Source organism: Nipponia nippon, unplaced genomic scaffold (genome assembly GCF_047370975.1).
Source record: "Nipponia nippon isolate SJK-2023a ecotype South Korea unplaced genomic scaffold, ASM4737097v1 scaffold_15, whole genome shotgun sequence".
Taxonomy (NCBI): Eukaryota; Metazoa; Chordata; class Aves; order Pelecaniformes; family Threskiornithidae; genus Nipponia; species Nipponia nippon.
This window is the reverse complement of record NW_028262331.1, coordinates 2,892,985-2,910,729: the sequence shown is the minus strand read 5'-3', so window position 1 is coordinate 2,910,729 and position 17,745 is coordinate 2,892,985. Positions and strand designations below refer to the sequence as shown.

Genomic DNA, 17,745 nt, shown 5'->3' with positions numbered 1-17,745 from the left:
TACAAAAATTAGCTATCTCCATTTTCATTTTAGAATCAGTGAATATTTTGTTTCCATAATAAAAACAGCAATGAAAAGAAAATTGGACACAGGGCATTACACTTCTTCCTCTGCAGGCGAAGATGATTTCTCCTCTCTCAGAGGATTAATATGGACAATCAAGGCTTTAAGTCTGGGGGGCATGGTGCATGTCACGAACGTGCCATCTAACCCACGGCTCCCTCCACTTCAGAGCTCAGACTGCATTTGATGAGCATGACTTTGGGAGAGTCCCGCCTTCTCAGCTAGTCACACCAGCAACAGGAATCATCAGTATACTGATGGATGAAGGGGAAAGTTTTCCTTTATTCCTTTCTGTGCATTGGCTACAAATGAACCCAGTGCAGGACTCTGTATCCACGTGGTGCTACAATGCAGGACCTCCCAGCAGATGCTGACACTGCCTGGCCTGAGCGGGCAAAGATGCACCATGTAATACTAGAGATAATACGTGGAGCTTAGGAAAAAAAATATCTGTGCCATCCTGAAACTGCAATGAGAGGCTTTTTGTGGCCTCCCCCCCGCCTGCTTTAATGATCAGATACAGCTTTTGGCATTGCAGAGAACCTACTAGTGGCAGACAGACTCCCTGAATCAAGCTCAAGAGGGTAGAAAATTCCTACAGACAGAGCCACCGGTAGACCTGCAGAGAGCAGAAATCAGCTGGGAACAGCTTTGGATATGTTTCTGAACCAGAGTGAAGAAACTCTGCTCAGCTTGACTTTAGGTCCAGTCTAAAGTACCAGTGTCTTTGCCACTTTAGGTTGTGACTTTAAACACAGCTCAGATATGTCATGATTGAAAACAGCCTGCTGCTCTCTGAACATGTTTATCTAATGTCTGCAGGAGTAAGAAGAGGGAGCAGGAGAGCAGATGGTGCAGCTATCTCAGTGCAGAGAGTACAGTCTATGTATGCAATATGTAGACATCCAGTATTTTCTAATGCAACACTATAATTATTGTGGAGAGGATTTTATTTTTAAACTGCAGCTTAAATAAAATGATTGCTTCAGACCACACAGGCTCAAGTGCAGCTGGAATAATAGCAAGCCTTTTCTCCAGACAGGAGGGAGAATCCCAAATATACAGGCTAAGATGAGCAGGAATGTGGGACAAAGCAGCAGAGCAATAAGCTACTCAAAGGAAAAGGGATTTCCAGTACAACCTGTGACTGAAGAGTCGCCTCAAGAAAAATTTTCCTTCTCTTTAGAAACATATTGGAGTGGTGGGAGAGGGCTGGTGTGCTTTGAGAAGAATATCAGTTGAAACTGCTCAAAACAGGGAAGAAGTGTAAAGGGAAACTGCAAAACTAATGAGGAAAACAACTGAAAACAAGAAGTAGGGTCTTTCTGGGGGAAGGGAACTGGTGCAAGTCAAGGTCAGCGCTTACTCTGACCAGATGGTGAGCAACTAGTAACCTGCTATTCTTCCATCATCCAAATACTTGCCTCTTTCCCCTCATGCCATGTGCATTATTCAGTAGGAGCAGAGTTACAAAGACCTAATTAATCCTTTCAACTAAGTTAACATTTTCAGTACTCAATTCTAAGTAAAGTGCAGTATTTTGGACTGGTTCAATAAAAAGCCTGTGTCACTTATCTCCCTTTCTCTCACAGAATCTCTGAAAAACTAAACAGAGCATGCTGAAATTGGTTTAATGAAAAGGTTTCCTTCAGAAGTTATCTCAGTAAGTAAGGCAGTAGTACAAGGAGGTATATATCCCTTTGAAATGGGACTGGGGATTATTAGTTATTTCAGTACAGAAGGGGCAGAGATTGGGAATAAGGGGGGGGGGGGGGAGGTTGGGCCATTTTTCAGTCCTCTCAATTTAGAGCAGAGAGAGTGAAGGTGCTGGCTGATAAGTGCGGGCAGGACTGTGCATGGTGCTGTACAGTGAAATAAAATAGGCTGTCCTTGCTCCAAATGGCTCAGCCCCAAAAGCCATCCCATGTAGTCAGGAGGCCCCTGGACAGACAGTGCCCCACAACACCCCATGTATTAGTGATCCACCAAAGTGAATCGAGGGCTAGGGCCTGCATTTAGGCAAGAAACGACCAAAATAGCAGCATGACTAATGGAATTTAAGAACTGTCACACAACAAAGGAGTCGCAGCGATGCCCTCCAACAGTCATCCTTGCCAGGCAATCAGAAAGCATTTTCCTTCTTCAGTGATCTGAAGCTTTTGAAATGAATTTACACTTTCTATTCTCCCTTCCTTCCTGAGATAACAGCAACAGAATACTTAGTGGTAATCAGTCCTGTTGCTAATTTTGCATGGTCTTCAGTAATTTACTTTCCCCATGTCCTCATTTTCTCCATTTGTATAGTACAGCTTGTACCTACATCATAAGAGGTTTAAAAGGAAAAAGGGATTTATATTAAGCATGATTCTAATCTCTTTTGTAGCATATATAAATAACTTCCGTGCTGAAAATTTAGCCCTGTATTCTGGCATATTTAGATCAATAGATTTTTTTGTAAATAAAAAAAGTAGAAAAAATTACCAAACACTTGAAAATAAGTGACTGGCTAAAGCATTCTGTTTTCTAGAAGAAAATATTTGTAAGCACAAAATGACTTTACAATCACAGGCTGCACATAATGCAGCAGAGAGCTGTTGAAAAGCAATCCTAAGGAGATGCGAAGATTTTATTATTCTTTTATTCCCTGCATGTTCTTGTGATGTCGGAAAGCCAAAGCCCTGGGAACAGGGAGCAGAAGGGGAGCTCTCTGTTGGTACTTGCCAGTGGATAGGGAGGAGAACTGTCTTATGGCAGCAGCCCAGTAGGGGAGGGAGTGCAAGTGAGAAAGGGCGCTTGGCTGGACCACTCAGGTCTCATCTGCATGAAAGAAGCTGTGATATTTTTATTAAAATTTTAGATTTTCTGCAACTTTAAAATAGTGTTTGCATTGATGCTTGGGAATGTCTGGACAGGAGAACTAAGTTTACGTTATCTGTCTAGCGTGGCCATTCTGTGAGAGAGGGCAAACTGCCAACAGACTGTGAAAGATGCCCATAGACAACTAGTTTGTTTTGGTTATAGGGCCTTATGAAGGAACTTTTAGGCTGCTGTTACTTTTCCAAAAGAGCTAAAACATCAGCAGAAGCTGCAGCAAGAAACATCTCCTCCATCAGTTGCAAGCCTGATGCTATCATAGCTTCTGCAGCAATAACAATCCCCAGCAAGCTGGGGCTGAGGATGATGCTGAGTGCAGGAGCTCCCTACCCAGCACAAAGCCACGACTACCTGTGGGAGAGACAGTGAAGTCCTTAGAGACTTCAAATCCTTTTAGAAGTAGACGGTGAGTACTAGCTACCTCAGCAGCCCTCCACAGTTGCAGAAAGAGACTTAGATCAAGTACATTGTCCTCTTACCCCAGGCTGTAAAATTCTTGTACATGCTTGATCATTCAGTTATGCTACACTATGGGCTCCCTTCAGTGCATTACACTTCTTTAAACCCCATGTGTAATGTCGCTGTTTGATAGTGAGGAAGCATTATTCATTCCTGAATGTCCTGAAAATATAATTGAAGTTCCCAGGATAATGGCTAGAAACTTGAGCTGTTTAAATCCACTGACCTAATCTCCTGAAGAAGACAGGCCTTTGTGACCATATTGTCAATCTACCTCCAAAACAACCAAACCAAACCAAAACAACCCCCCCGAAACTTATGAACCTGGTAGCCCATTTTAACAAAATTTTACATAGGAATAGACAATTCAAAGATAATTCATTACATTCCTACAAATTTTATGGCAATTAGTATCTAGCTAGAGTAGGGACCCAAATGAGCACCTCTACCAGGGAAAAGGCAAGTGGATCTCAGTTGTTACATATTCTCCTTGGGGGTCACTGTCTGGCCTGTCTTGCTCAGTGTGGCTCTCACAAAGGACACATAATGAGGCTGCAGTTACTCTGTGTGGAAAGAGAAAGAAAAAATGGAACAAAAAGCTCAACTTCACAGGAAGCTCGACTCCATTAGCTCTGTTGTTCACAGAACAACTTGGTGTTTTTAGCTGAGACCACTAGAAATCATAGCTTTCCTTTTTAGTGCCAGAACAAATGGTTGAAGCAGTTGGAAATTCCTGAAAGTATTAATGGTGGTAGTAATAAAGCACAGAAGGTTCACTCTGTGTATTTGGTTCTTGTTCTAATGAATTCTGAGTAGAAAAGTATATTTTAATCATGAAGTATTTTTAAAGTAGTTCATAGTGTTGTATTTTTATTATTATTTAGTACAATGATTCCTCTTCTCTAAACTCCTGAATCATTCAGGCAAAAAAAAAAATCCACCCAGTATTTCCTCCACTGACTCCAACAATTCAGGGCTGAACAAGCACATGCTTTAGAATGAGACTCAATCTAATTATTAAAAGCCTTTGTACATAATCAGCTGGCAAGCCATGTCTGTCAATAGCAAGTAGGCTGTTCTGCAGCCAGAATTCCTCACACCACCAAAGGAAGAAGTCCAAGTCATCTGGGTGACCTCACTGACCCCAATTAACAGCAAAGCACTAGTTAAAGTTCATAGGCTCGACTGAGCTTACACTAACACTGTGTTCAAAGAAATACTGAAGATTCCAGATGTTTCAAATTTTCTATGCATTTATAAAAATAAAATGACCTTTTCCTGACTTTTTACAGCAAAAATAGAAATTAATCTGAAGTGTTTTGTAGGGTTTTGCTGTCCTTGACTCAGAGAAGCATGCCTCTCCTTCACATCACAGAACAGTCTAACACCGCTCACAAAGGAGCCCTGTGGTCCTCCACTACGCCCTCCACCCCAAGACGGCCGAGGAACCTGCGTCAGCAATGCTGAAAACCACTCACACGAAACTCCCCTCCTTCAAGTACTTTGTACTGCACAAGCAAGATCAGTCACGTGCAGCCTACTATCAGAGCACTGGCATCTGAACCTGTTGGCTGGCGCTTTTTTTGTGATTTTTTTTGTCACTTCCATAGTGAGTGGTAGACGGGGCACAGCTGGGAGCTTTGAAAGTAGTTCTCTGTGTATTACTGCTACAGTAAACAAGTGGTTTCATTTCTCACACTAAAGAGAAGAAAAAGTAATCTATACAAGGTGATGGATGATTGCACTCACCATTTATAACAAGTTTTAATAAAATTGTAGGAGAGTTTTTCCTCCCTACCGCATTCCAACAGCAGGTAATTTTTTAAAACTTCTTTCAGAGTCACAGACGTTACATCCTTCTCTTTAGCTCAGAGATATTCCTTTTTTAACAAGTACTTAAAAGGCACAGAGGTTATTCTTATAGCCCTTTCAGATGGTAAGGTTGATATGTCATTCACACAACTACAAACTGACTTGCTATGAAAAACACTACAGCAAACCTACCACACATCCAGTATTTCCCATACTGTGCCATATGTTGCCCTGCAGACACCTGCATGGGCACATTTCAAGAATTTGTGCTGTGCTTTGGGGAATTTTTGGACTCGTGGCTGCCTGGTTGTCAGTACTTTTGTGAGAGCCTGGCATGCAGCTGGACCTCAGCGGAATGGCGGACACAAGCCCTGTGATCCCAGGACTGAGTGCACACCTTGCTTGCTGCTGTGTGGGGGGATTATGGTTTCCAGGAGGTACCTGCTCTCTGGTGGATGCACGACCGGGGCATCTGCACACGGTCGCCTGAGCTGCCTCGGATGGATGTGCATGGGGAACCACAGCTACACAGCTTACATCAATATGTAAGTTGCATTCACCCGTACTGGGGCTGCATCAGGATGTGTGAGGTACCCCCCCAACAGGAGCACAACTTCATTTGTACTATCAAATTACCTCAACAGGGGACAGAGCCTTCATGGGGTCCAACCAAAGGCTCCGGTCCCCCCGCCTGCCCCGCCCCGGGGGCGGGGGAGTCTCTCCCGCGGTGTTAAGGGGGCGCAGGGCGGTCCCGCTCGCGGTCGCCCACCTGTGCCGCAAGCGCTGCGGGGATAAGCGTGCCCCGTTGAAGCGCGCTGTTACCGGCGCGGAGGCCTCACAGTGCGTGCCTGGCCCTAAAAGCCTCCCCGAGCGGGTTAACGCGCTACCGGACCGAATCGCCCCCTCACCTGCCTGAGGGCACAGTGCATCGCCGTTCTCCTCGGGGCCGCAGCAGGGCTTCGACGGCCGCCAGGCCTCGGGAAGGCTGGGGCAGGAGGTGAGCGCGTGTCTTCCACGGCCGGGCTCTCCCCTCAGCAGCGTGGCGGGGCCCGGGCGCGTCCCGCCGTCCCCTGAGCGGCTCAGCGGTCCCCGCCGCTCCCCTCCTCTTCCCCCGCTGGAAGTATTCGGGGCTTTCAACGCCCTTTTCCCCTCCAATCGGCCGCCGCCGCGGCTGGGTGAGGGTGGAGAGGGCGCGGGCGGGCGGGCAGGATCCCGCGGCGTCTCCGCCGTCTCCAGGGCGTCGTCTGTGGTGGTGGCGGCGGCGGCGGGCGGGAAGGGCTCGGCTCGCGCGGCCGCGCGTGCAGGCGAGTCGCCTCTCTGTCAGGCTGAGGGCGGGAGCTGAGCTCTATGGTCTGCCGCGGGCGTGAGGAGAAGTTAAGCCTATAAACCCAAGGTTTGTTTTTAAAAAAAAAAAAAAAAAAACACACCAAAAAAAGCGCCCCCACCTCACAGAAGCTCAAAAGCACCGTGATAGAAAGCGTCAAAAACTCTAGTTGTTTGTGGAAGAAATGTACTTAACCAATGGCTTCACGTGGGCCTGGGGGGAGCCTTCGTCCCAGAGCAGCGCTGCGGGGGAGCCTTTGAGTGGGAACAGAAGAGGAGCGTGTGGTGGCTTTCTCCGTGCGCGCAGCACTTAACGGTGTTATAATCCCCCTCCAGGAAGATGTATTTTTACTGCATGTTAGTCATAATTAGGTTCAAACATGCTCTGAAAGCAAAAGTGCTGGGCAACTGCACATCATTGTCAGTCTTGCTGGTGGGGAAGGTGAGCCTGTGTCAGCCCTGGTGAGTGCTGGTGTGCCCCTTTTTTATTGCAGTGCAAGTGTAGGAGGAGCTGTCAACCGAGAGCAAAACACAGGCTAGACAATGCCAAGGTATTTCCTAGAGAAAAGGCAGCAATTCTAATGATGTGAAACAACCACCTCAAACTTCCTGGTGAGGATAAGTGAATAAATTAGGCGGTTCATACGGGGGGGGGGGGGGGGGGAGGAAGGAGCTTTACAAATTCTGTAGTACCGCTGACTAAGTGCTGATTTACAGTAATTCCTTTCATTTCTCTTCTAATTAAACATCTCCTGAAGGATCAGGCCTGTCAATGTGATCTGAGGCCTATAGCCTGAAGTGTAAAGTGAGGCAAATTGCCTGACTTACTTGCAATGATAGAGTCATTTTGGAAGGAGATTGAAAATCAATACTTGTCATCCCTGCGCAGTGCTCTTTATTCAGAGGGGCAATTTGTAAGTGTAATCTGTATGAGTGTAGTGGGAGCATACAAAGTTACAGTACTAGTCATGCAGAGTGCAATGACAGAATATAAAATATAAGCTTATTGCCATTTTATTCATATTAATGTCAAGGAAGCTTATGAATAAGCGTAACATTTTAATTCAGTGCTCTGCAGTCAGGCCACTTGCTGCAGTTTTTGGGTTAAGCTGCAGTCAACAATAAGGGTACTAGTGTTTGACATGATTTCCCCGTTGACAATGTCAGGCAGTATCTATGTGCATCTGCTTTCAGCTGTGGCAAGGCAAACAAGGGCTAAAAAAACCAACCAAAAAAAGAAATGGATTGACCCCATGTATGCTGAGAAAACAGCAAACAAGCTCTCAGTGATCATGGGACTTAGTCAAACTCCAAGAGGATGGCAGCACTAGAGTGCAGATGCAATCACAGAGGACAAGAGGCACTCAGGATCTTGTGCTTTTCTCAAATGAGAGTACTCAAGAGTGGAAGACTGACAGCTCCGGCTTACTCCAAGCATAATACAGTCAGGTGCCGTGTTAGCTTCCCCTTGCAACTCTGGCAGCTCGCTTTAATCTGCACTGGTAACTATGAACAGTTTTCCTCCTGAATCTCTCTCAAACTGAATTTGCCAGTTATGACAATTATTGGGACAAATTAGTTAGGGCAAATTAGAGAGGGACAAATGGGCCTCAGTTACTGCAGTAAGGCTGTTCAGTGAATAGGTAAACTGAGCTGAATCTGAGCTAGAGAAGTGAGCTGTAATTCTGGTTGGCATTGCTACCTCTGCTGTTGCTCATCTAGAGTATTCCCTCACGCTGAAAAAAATCTGTGACATCATAAAATATTATGTGACATTTCTCTCTCTGGAAAATGAGTTTTAAAAAAAAATGACACAACTATTAAGAAAAAAAACCCAGTGTTACTCTGAAGAGAGCTTTCTTCTCAGAGCACTACTTCCCTCCCAAGATAGCGATTATAAAATTATAAAGGTTATGAAACTGGCCTAAAGCCTTCCTGTGGGAGGCCTGTGCCCAAGAATTATCCTGCGGAGAATATGGGTTTCCTATGGATGTGTGTTTTACTTTTCTTGTGGCTCAGAGTGAATTTTCAATAGCTATATTTGAACTTTTTTCCTGATTGTGGGTTCAGTTCATTTGCACCCTACCCTAGCTGAAGAGGTAGAGTGGACAAACAGAGAACAAACATATTTCCTACAACATCACCTGCCAGAACTCCTAGATTGCATTATAATTATTTTTAAACAATGAAAAGGTTTCATTGGCACTGTCTTCCCATTTAAAGAATGATACTTTAGTAACCAGACCCGTTGACAAAAGCAGGTGTTTGGAAACAGCATGAATTGCCAAAGTTGTTTTAAAGCAGTCTCACAAGATTTCCAAACCTTATTCACTTGGGTGGGAGGAACAGGAAAGCTCAATGCTTCTTGACAGGGCTGCATCCCCCTCCTGGCCCACCTGAAAGCAATTGGTATGTTACGTTTCCTGCAGATGGACCACAAATGGCACATGTACAGCTGATGTGCTCTGGCACTCAGGGAATGAGGTTGCATTTGCCAGTTAGCTTGCCAGCCAGAAGCCAGATTTAATTTGGAAGAGAATGGTCCACAGTTGTTGCAGAAATAGCAGAGAGCAGATTTTTAATCATCCTCTGTTTCTCCCTGTTCAGTCTCATCCTCTAATTGGTAAATGAGAGCCCCAATCATCTCAAATCAGGGGAAAAATGTGTCACAAGCAGCCAGTGAGACAGAAAACAGAGGTACCCGCTCCTTGATATCATGATCTTGCAGCTGTTTACAAGTCAGATTTAGCTAATCAGAGGGTCCCAGGGAGCAATTAGTCTCTCTTTCTAGGTTCCATGTGTAAATTCTAGTAGAAAAGAGCTTTTTTTCTGCTTGCTGCCCTGATTATTTTTGCATGCTGTTAACTATTTGCCATTTTATCCACCAGAAGGGACATATAATGTCATTTTATATGTTTGTAGATAAACATAGCTAGACTGATCAGAAATTAGAACATTTTTAACTGAGTGTAGTAAAGTGCTTAGAAGAAATAAATTTCACATTATTTCCTGTGTTTATTAATAATGGTGGTTTTCACCTCCCCGTATTTCTTCTTTGGTAGTGTACTTTCCTTCAGCCTGACTTAACTCCTTAAGCCATGACCCTTAAAAATGAATAAAGACTGCCTCAGCCTCTAGACTTCAGATGCTTGAGCAGGGCTTGTGTTCAGCTGACAGCATCTCAGCAATTGGCCTTTCAAGATACCTGAATCTAGGAAACTTGAAATTGTATCTCACTTAAGGAATGTCTGGGTTGATTGTGCATGATTGTTCTTCCTTAGGAGATCATCTCCTTTGGATAGTGCCCTTCCATTCCTGGGATAGGACACCCTGTTCTCGGAGGGAAGGGATGGCAGACTACAGCCTTGAATATGTAACAGAATTTTCATGTTCTTGAGTATCAGTGTTTAGATCTGTTTCTTGTAGACTGATCTGCTGAAGCTCTTGCTTTTCATGCCATGATTGAGCCTCAGACATGTTGGACATGTTTAACCGTGGTGCCCTGCTGCCTGCACATTAGTTAAATTAACTGGTTTCTATAAGCTTTAGTCTGTAATGCACTGCCATCTGCATCTCTGCTACACAGGCTCCTGTCCTGTGGGTCTGAATTGTCTCCTTGGTGATTTCTATTACTGCAGGATTATCTGTGGGACTGGGTAGCTGGAAAATGTTGGACCTGTAATCTTAGCTCTTCTAAGAATTTTTTTTATATATAGTTATTGTTGTCTTCACTTGTTATTCTGTTATCTGCCAGCTACACTTACAAGCATGCATTTTACAAGCTGCTGTGTGTTTCTAATGTTTCTTTATGCTGTTTTTTAAGGGGGTTCTCATTGGCTTTAGTCTGTCAGGCTCTCTGGAGCTTTAGCATTGGATTTGTAGAAGTACAATGATGTCCTGAAGCCTTTGAGCATGTCAAATACAGCCCTGGGAGGTCACCAACCTGGGCCTGCAGTGCTATCCACTGCCTCGTGCTTTCTCTTGGAAAATGCCAGATTTGTAAAAGCCATCAGTAAATATGGCTTAGTTGAAAGCAGGTTCAGCCATAGACAAAATCTCATTGCCTCCCACCAGGTGAGGTTTGAGCTTTGAGCACCTGACCTAAAATCTGCAAAAGCCCATGTGGGTCCTGTTGTACTCAACGGCAAGAGCCGTCGCTGGCCATACCCCAGAAGGCGGCAGCTCAGCCCCCTTGCAAGACGCACTCGGTACACCTTTCAGCCACCCCGGTATGCTGCCTGGGAATGCTTGTGAGAAGGGTTAGGGTTACACCGGCTGTCCCTGCCGTAGGCTTACTAATCCAAGGGGGGATGATACCTCAATGACAGCTCGGGAAGCTACCTGGAGCAAATTATGACATAAGTGACTTGAATTGCACTTTGGGGATGCAGTAACCATGGAAACCTAAGGGAAAAACTGTTTCTCAACTTTCAGTGCCAGCCTGATGGTTTAAAAACTCTTTATTAATACTTTGATGTGCTAGAGTTTGAGCACTGTATACAAACTCTTTTGGGGGTAAACAAAAGCACAGAGTATTAATGATAGAGAAGTAAGGGAGTGGTTTTTATGTCAGCAGGGCTGGGCATGTTGGCTCTGATGAAGCAGTGCTGATTGACTCATGCTCCAAGCCACTGTTTCTTAGACAGTAAAATGATAGTTTGGTTTTGGCTGGTCTCTGTACTGGCTTGTGCCTTGCTAAGTATTTCAGTTTAAAACTGGTATGCTAACATGCGATTCGACTAGAGCAGCCTCAAGTATGGATATGGTTACACTGATATAGAAGTATTTGGTCTCTTTAAAGCTACAATGATGTACTGGTAACCACATTAGGAAGTAAAACTGTTCATTTCTGAAGTGGTATAGCTGTACAAAAAGTGTGTGCCACAACTCAGAGCACACTTGAATTCCATGAAAACACCAGCTCGATACTCTGTAGCTACCAGAAAAGCAAATAATAAAAAAAAAAATTGAGTTTTTTAGGAAAGGAATAGATGGAAAATAAAATTGTGTCATTATAAATTGTAGCAAATGTGTTCAAGACGAAGAGAAGAAGTGTTAGTAGGCCTGTGAAACTCCTTGCCAAAGACTGTTGTATTTGCAAAAAGAGTACATGGGACCAGAGAACCTGAATAGCATTTGGAGAAGACATGTATTGAGTATTATTAGATAGACAAATAATATTAGATTCAAGTAATTCTTTGAGTTGAAAATGGTCAGAGGCTGTGAGAGTACTGGAAAGGGCCATATATGTTTGTGCAGTTCTTACTTATCTCTAGGTGTCAACTTCTGGCCCTTGTTGAAGAGAGGCTACTTGGTTAGATGAACCCAGGTACAGCTGCTTTTGTGTTCTTAGCTGCCTTAATCAGAGTATTAATGCATAAGCAAACACGCCCGATAGAAGTGGTTGTTAATGCTCACCAACAGTATATTGTAGGCACTTCTTTGACAAGTGTAGTTCAGTTTTAATTGCTTATAATAATGCTCATTGTGGAAAGTGGTGTCAAATCTTTACTGAGAATTATACACTAACTTTTTGTTTGCGCAAGTAGCAGGGTATTTGCAAAGTGCAGGACTGCATAGTAGTGATTTTTTTTCATAAAAGCATTTCTCTTTTCAGAGAGAGATGTAGAAGAAGATAAATAAAATGACTCTGCAGACTGTGAATGTATTATAGTATTAATTCTTTCCTGTAAACTGCTACTAATTTTTTTCCACTTAATTCTTTCCCAAATTCCTGGTGCTGGTTCCTGCTATATCATAATTACTTCTTATACAATTAATTCGGTTTACACAACTTGCATATAGTAATTTTCAGTTAAAGGTATCAATGTAAAGGTGGTCAGAATACTTCCATGTTTGATCCAATTCAGGGTTTCTTGTACCATGTTAATGCTGTCCCTGTTAGTGCCTCCGTTACAGGTGCAGGCTGGCTGGGCTGTGATGCTCAGCAGCAGCCTTGCTGGAGCCTAGAGGAGTGCTCAGAGCTCCACGTGCCTGCTGGCACCACAGCAGCCCAGACAGCCAGCACAGGGAGGGGGGTGGCCCTCCTGGGGTCCCTGCCGAGTCACAGCGCAGGAGAGCAGGTCTAGCTTAGGCTGACATGCTGGGGGCTGTGGTTCTTCTGGACTTGTCTGTGGGCTCAGGTCAGGATTTGACTTCTGCCAGGGAAGGCTGTCATACAAAACCAGCACCTAGTTCCAGCTGCTTGGGCCTGAAGCAATAAGAGGAAAGACCAAGGTGTGCCTGGTGTCTGAGGTGGCCCACACATGCCAGTGACAGTCCGGCCAGTGCAGATGACAGCAGCAGGGGTGTCCCAGAAGCTGTGACTCCAGCCTGTGCTAGTGATGAAGGTAAACTCTGCAGGTGCCCTGGGCAACCCTGCGTCGGTCACTAAAGGGTGCTGAGGCCATGCCTCCCCATCTTGGCCTCTTGCTGCACTGAGATCTGCCACCATGTGATTCAGCCATACAGTCGTCTTGGGGTGTGGAGCTTTCCATGAGCACAAGCCAATGCTAATTAAGTAGGATGCTTACTTTTGTAATGAATTTATTGTTAAAGGTGAATTATCCCAAATCTGGTGCAACCTATAATGTGTTTGATATTTTAGAGGTAGTTAAAATAAACAAACACTGAAGCTAATGTTCCTAGCAATCTGGAGGGAATTAACACCACACTGCAAAGGGTGTTTAAATTACTTTTAAAATTCTAATTAGCCCATGAACAGCAGTGAGTGTGGGACAAATTGCCTGGCTTCAAAACAAGACAATCAAAAAACAACCTCAAAGGAAAGCGAAGGGTGGAGGATGGCTGCCATGAAACAAATGAAAATGACCCCATCCGTTTGTTTAAGTAATGGCCTGTTTTGAGGCTTATGTTACATTGTCCCACATCTATAATGCTCTGGGAGATCAAGAGGCAGAGGAGAAGCTTCAGTGGGATAGAAAGAGTTTTTGACTACTAAAAATGATGGCAGTGAAATCCCAGATGCTTAGTTGCAATGAAATTAGCTGGAAACTAGTTTGGGGTGGTTGCAGTTGAAATAATCAAAACACTTGTTCTGCCTTAGACTCCACCTTTCCCACAATTATTTCACTTCCCCTGTTCTTATATACATGAACAGGAATTTGACTGGAAGCATTTGTGGCTTTATAAATAAACTGTTCCCCTAAAAGTTTGGTCTCCAAAGCCTTTTTGTACTCTTGATATTTTTCTTTATTGTGGCTGTATCAGCATGTGGTATAATGCTCTACCCTGCAGCATGATCCCTCACTCTGGAATTGTGCCTGGTGCTAAGAGATCCTGTTAGGAAAAAGTTTCAATGGACAGATTTTTGCCTGTCAATTTTTATTATTGTTGCCCTTTTGGAGACTGCCTCTATTATAGGAAATTGAACCAAGTAGTGTCAGGCTTGTACCATAAAACTTGAATAGGAATGTTGGTTTCTTCAGTCTTTGCAATGGCACACGTTTTTTTCCTGGTCAGTTTTGCTTGTTTCAGCTTTGTTCTGTTGTGTAACTGTGACCCTCCTGTGATGAACAACGGGAAAGCAACAAGTTTCCTTTGATATTCCTGGGGTTTTCTATGTTTTTGTTTCCCTGTACTAACCTGAGTCCTTCTCCTGAATCAGGAGAACTAAGAGTACTACGTTCTCCATGTTTTCTAATACAAAGTTTTTAAAGTTGCCTTTCAATCTTTTGTTCATGAGGAAGTATCGGGAGATACCACAGATGAAGAGCTGTTACTTTTTATGCAGCTAACTTCTGTTTAGTTAATAGAAGCCCTCAACTTATTACATCTGACTGATGGCACCACTGGTCTAAGTTTGGTATTGAGATTTGACCCTTCAAGTGAAAAAGAAAAACATGGGTGTGGCTGTGATTCCTGCCTCTTTCTTACACAATAATCACTGTCACAGTCAGAGAAGTTCCATCCATCATTCAGCTCTGCGTAGGGCATAGTTGGTATGTGGTGTGGTATGAGAATGTATTTGTTCCTCAAGTGCGTGAACATTTTATTCCACTTTGGAGTCTGCTTTCTCTGGTAATGCAGCTAATTTTTCCTGTAGACTGTTTAAATCCAAAGATGACAGGAAAATGACACAAGATCTCTCTGGATCCTGTGAGAACATATACTGCATAGATAATACCTTTGTAATAAGACACTGAATTAAATCTAAGTTAGCGAAGGACTCGGTCTCTTTCCAAAGTTGTCTTCACTTCAGCACATTATATTCGAGTACCACAGATCTCAGACTTGGAAACACTTGGGTCCCTTTGTTGAGATTTCCAGATGTGAGCCTTTAGGTTCTGACTACTGGAAGCTCACACAGGACCTGAGGCCAGACTGGAAATTGCCTTTCCTATCTCAGACTGCTGTAGAGTCTCCCTTTACATGGCTCTGCTGAACCACTGCATATTCAAGTGTTCCCATAGTTCCTCTTCCATTTGTGGGTTTTGATTCAGGTGTTTCAAAGCTCTTTCCAAAGAAGTGGGCCATTAGCTTTCCCATTGCACGAGGCAGCATTTCTTTTCTAAGGGATGAGATTAACATGTTCAGCCTGTTGAGTGATTGGACTGTCTGAATGTTTCTAGGTGTCCTGTAATAGTCATTAATGTAAATTAGCTATGTATTTCATTAACTAAGCCAAAAGTTACACTCTGGCTGAATGCTGAAAAAGAAAAAACCTGTCTGAATTAGATCAAATAAATTAAAATAAGAACCATTCAGTAGTAGCAGTTAATGAACTGTAACTAACTGGAAAAAAAGAAAAGTCTCCTTCCAGTAGCAAAACAGAGAGAATCAGTTTGTTTTGTAAATGCTCTGAACACACCATTTGCATTGCCCTCCACCATTAAATTGTCTAAACATCCCTAAGGGGCTTGCCTGCATATTTGCCAGGCTGCATAGCCAGAGTGCATTTCAGCACTGTCCTTGACTCTTGATGTTGATTTCCAGGTCCTTGAAACATTACAAGGAGAGCCACAAGCAGGAAGACCTCATGTCTGGCTGTAAATATACCTCTGCTCTATTTTACTTAGGTGAATCTCCACAGTTTTATTGTTTTTTTTTTTTTTAAATGTTCAATATGGTTATTAACACAAACCAAAACTGGGAAGGGTGTGTGCAAGAAAGGCTAAATAGATATGTGTGTGTTTTTAAGAACAAACACCCCCTCCCAAAAAATAAACAAAAACCAACCAAACAAACCAAACCCAAAAAACACCAAAAACACAACTGTTTTTCTGTGCTTTGGGATAAGATTTAAAAAGACAATGTACAGCCTGGGAAAACAAATTCCCTTCCAGCCTTGGTAATAATATTTCTGTAATAGTTCTAATCTTCAAAACAGGCCTCCTAACAAAGCTGGGGCAGAGTCTCCCATTCGCAATTAAATCCACAATGCTGGTATATAAAGAGATGTGAAGAGACTTACCGAAGACTGTAATGAGTCTTTAGATAGAGGTGCTGAAGTTCAGGTCCTTTTCTTTTACCTGCTGTGTGCTCTGGCACTGGCTTCCACTGTCTCAACCTGGCAAGAGGTATTTTAGAAAATGTAATTTGGCAGATGATATTGATTTCTGGTGTAGAAAAATGTCAGAACAGAAAATAGTTTCTTTGGTTGACTGTCTAGCTTGGATTCACTCAGTCTACCATAATTCATCTTAATTTCTTCGATAGAGAAAAGTTTTAAAGACTATAGAAGGCAGATAGGAAAAAAACAAACCAAAAAAACCAAGAAGAAAAGTGATCTTCATGGAGCTGACTTTACCAATTTTACTAAGGCTTTCATTCCTCAGGTTCCTATGCAATGACTGGTTTTCTCTCCCAACGGATATACATAAGAATCTATATTAGCATTCCTGTGATATCAAAATCACTAGGTTTTTCCCTGCTTAAAATAAATACAACTAGAAATATTCAAAATGTGTCCAAAACATAATAGTTTGCTAAACCTGCATTGAACAATGTCAGAATCTGGGATCATATCACATTCTTTCCTTTCCGTCCCCCCAAGTATTGATTTCATCGTATTTCCTGACTCAGATTTTCATCACCTTCTTGTGGTATCTTCCCCCTTGTAATACAACATCAATGGTAAAACAATTGATACTGGATTTCTCATACAAGAACAGACTCCCACAATCTTGGGGAGTTCAGAGCTGTGTGGAGATTGAGTCTGAAAGCCTTTGAATTTGGATTTCCCAAGAGGCTGTTGGGTTTTATGTACATTTCCTATTTCCTGGCAGAGATGTCAGTTGGTGTTTTCTGAATTTCTCTTCAGGAGAAAAAGAGGAATGCAAGACGTGAACTAAAAGGTACGGTAAATTGTCAGCTGCTGCCAGGAGGCAGCCTTGTGCTGATCCCCTGTGCCTGTATGCCAAGTTTCTCCTGCTCCCAAGTTTCTCCTGCTCCGTGCTATACCTGAAAACACTCAGCTATGCTTGCCAGTGGGGTTTCTTTAAAATCAGATAATTGCCCCTCATGTGCCATTCCTAGGTCTCTCTTCCAAATCGCCCTCCTCTACCTGCAAGAATAAGTACAAAGCCTTGAAGATAGATGGCTCTTCAACATGAAACAATAGCTTTTTAATTTGACATTGAACACAGTGAGAACTGTTAAAGTGCAGGCCAGTGGAGATCTGTATAAGCTGTCCTTCCAAAAAGGTTGCTCAGTCACACCGATCTCCTGTCCTAGCCCTGTGCGCCATCTTGCCGTAGAAAGTATGGAGATGTGCTTTCTTCCTGTCTTATCCTTTTAATGTCAATATCCAGAAGCATTTTTCATCTGTAGATCTTTCCCTTCCTTGTCTAGAAGAGAATAGAAGGTGGGGGAAACCCAAAGCTTAGCAATTTGACTTTACATCATTACAGCAATCTCAGTGGGAGCCATTTGATAAAAAATTCAACAGCCTCATGTTCCTGTATTTCCAACACAGGTACTGGAAAGACATTGTTAAATAATGGGCCTGCATTTCATATGGTTTCTTCTGCAGTCTTTAATCAATAAAACGTTCTTTAGATCAATACAGATGTTATTTCGCTGCTTGGAACCATTTGTAAGTATACGATGGAGGTAGTTACAGCATAGTCAGTGCATAGTAAGGATAGCTCTTGGGCACAACACAGTTATAGCTCCGCTCATACACAGCAGGTATCAATATAAAATTGGATATACCAGCATAAAATCACAACATCCTCTCTACAGAGCAACTCC

General features: G+C 43.2%; 1 long non-coding RNA gene across 2 annotated transcripts in view; it reads right to left on the bottom strand.

The window, feature by feature from the left end:
* LOC148056285 (uncharacterized) overlaps positions 1 to 6,267 on the bottom strand; it is a 53,191-nt gene extending 46,924 nt beyond the window's left edge. For both annotated transcript variants that reach the window (XR_015703528.1, XR_015703529.1), the window contains exon 1: positions 6,117 to 6,267. This is a non-coding gene — a long non-coding RNA (uncharacterized LOC148056285). The remainder of the gene's footprint in view (positions 1 to 6,116) is intronic.
* Positions 6,268 to 17,745: the final 11,478 nt, after the last annotated feature.